We start from the raw sequence: 2,831 nt of genomic DNA, 5'->3' as shown, positions 1-2,831 counted from the left end.
TGTTTAATCACAATCTATGGACTGAAAACACACTCATATCTGCACTATTGACTCGACTAAGTGCACACACACACACGCACACGTACAGTACACACACTGTCGTCTATCACCAGAAGCATCACGCGCCACCGCAGACGAACTGACGGATCGATGGCTGGACGTTAGTCACCGTTTCACCAGGAAGAAGGCCCCACTTCTGCCCTGATAAGAATCGGTTACATCCTTCGAAAATAAATAAATAAACAAATAAATAACATCCAGTGTGCCTGTGATTGGATTAAAGGAAGAGGGGAAGGGCAAGACAAGCCACCGTGAGGCATGGCCTAACAAATTGGAGCCAACAGTCGGGCCAGAGAGTCCATTTTGGGGCATAATTTACACAGTGAGGAGCATGAGCTGAATCTAATGTGATTTCCATCAATTTTGCATTTTGGCCCTTTTTTCTTCGCCCGGGCTTTTAGCGGTCATTTGAATCGTCTGGCGGAGGACAGCCGAGCGAGCATTACAATGTCAGAGACGTCATTTAGCAGAGCAGCAGAGTGAGAGGTGGTTCTTCATGGCGTGGTGACTGGCTGCACAACGCCACTGCGTATCCATTGCTGCACCATCTCGCAAATGGCTAACAATATGCTAATAGGGTAAGAGTACCGAATCGCCTCAGACAAGCCACTTAATGGATGTTTTATCTGCAGGTCAGGAGTCTCATCAGCCACAGTCTGTCCTGACAAGATGTGCCAAGTCGAATTTAGCGATAAAGCGCTTTTAACAAACAGGCCACAAAGTGCTTCAGGGAAGACAAAGGACACAAACGCACACACGAGAGTTTGTGCTGAAATGTGAAACCTGTTGGCAAACAATGGAAAATCGTTCACGAGGAAATACACCTTGAAAGCATAGTTGCTTGAGGACAAACAGATGACAGACTGTATGCTAAACTAAAGTAAATGTCCTAGAATGTCTTGCCCACAAAATGGTTGGACTTCTGTTTAAGTACAAATGGTTTAACTAAAGATTTCTAAGACCCACTGTAGTCTGACATGACTGCTGCTCTCAGATCACCGCTGATCCTACATGGTTTTTCAGTAATGACCCAATATTTAACCCAATATCCATGGTGAACAGCAAGTTCTGAAGTGTACTGTACAATTATAAGGTACTTTACTTGAGTTTTCACGTTACACTACTTTATATGCTGCCTACTTCTACTCCATTACGTTACAGAGGGGAAAAATGAAACATGTTACACCACAAGTACCAGACAGCTGTAGCAACTTAACATTAAGGATCTGTTTGTAAAATAGGAGGCCCATTTGCAGATTTCTTATGTGAATATTTGTATTGTTTCCCTCTGCACGTCCTTGTTTTGAGATACTTGATGCAGGTGTATGTAACGAGGTCTGTGCAATCGGCTCCAGGTGTGGCCGCGTTGAGCGTATGAGAAGCAGACAGATTGGAGTTTTTGTTCTTATTGTAGAACATTTTTGGTTTATTTTACTAGACGAGGAACAATGGACCATACCGGAATAGCAAGTGTTTAGATCTGCCAGGAGGTCGAGGAGTTTGTCTTTACGGGTTGCGGATGAGACGATTGTAGATGAGAGGGAGGAACTTTCACTGGCAATCCCTTCATAGCCACACCTAACACCCCCCCCCCCCCCGCTGCTTATCGCCAATTTTAAAATCAACGAGAAAAAAATAACATCAGTCTGTGTTGACTTAAAACTTGAGACCACAAATTCATTATGAAATGTTTACTGAGTAATAAGAAGGGGGTCACTTTCTCATAGACTTCTACAGAAACCGACCTCCTTTTGCAACCAACATGTCCCCCCCCCCCCCCCCCCCCCCGCTGGAATCCAGATGGAAGGCAGGTTTAAGACACTGACGAACCGATGCTCTGTCCACTAATTGTACGTGTCTTGTATCTCCTAAGGAAGAACGTCCTGAATATGAATCACCACAACATCCAAATACGTTTGCAATTTTAACCCTTGTGTTATCTTTGAAAATCAACACTTTTGTTGCTGCTTTTTATCAATGTTTCTAACGTTTTCTTACGTTTTTGTATCTTTTTTTTCCAACACTTTTGACGCTTTTTTTTCACTTTTTTTACGTTTTCAACACTACGTAACACTAACTTATTAACTTTAGTTTTACAGTTATTTTGGGAATTTATGGTCAATAAACCTCATTTATAGGAAATTATACCTAATGTTTGAGTTAGAAAAGCAGAAATTAGGAATTATTGAGACTAAAATTAAAGGAATGGATGTTGATGATAATCACAGACTGGAATATGTCAACTTTTACTCAATACTATTTCAAAAACACTTGTTTTTTTCAAATGCTATAAAATTGAATAAGACACCCCAAAATTAATGAAAGTAGAGATTTGTATTTGCCAAAGAGCGTTGTGTGGAATCAATCATGTTATTTTGGGTAGTTAAAAATAACTTTGCTATAGGAAAACGGGTGAATTTGACCCGTGGACAACATGAGGGTTAATACAAACGGACGGGCAGGACATCTTTACAAGTTGCTTAGTTGCTTTCACATGTCTCTCGTTAACAACAACTTCTTCTGTCTCGCTTAGCATCCTCTGACTCAGCACTAAATGTAGTAGCGCCTCCTTCTGGAACATCCCTCATTAGCAGCTAACTTCAGAAACAGGATAAAGAAATCAACTACTATTTTTCATAGACAAGTAAATGATATAGCTTACAGATAATCATTGTTGTACCTTAATATTACAGCTAGGATATTACAGTTAGGATACCACACTATGTTTCAGACACAGGAAATGAAGTGAGGACCCCCAGACCCCCCCCCCC

Source organism: Etheostoma spectabile, chromosome 6, assembly GCF_008692095.1.
Source record: "Etheostoma spectabile isolate EspeVRDwgs_2016 chromosome 6, UIUC_Espe_1.0, whole genome shotgun sequence".
Taxonomy (NCBI): Eukaryota; Metazoa; Chordata; class Actinopteri; order Perciformes; family Percidae; genus Etheostoma; species Etheostoma spectabile.
This window is presented reverse-complemented; position numbering follows the sequence as displayed.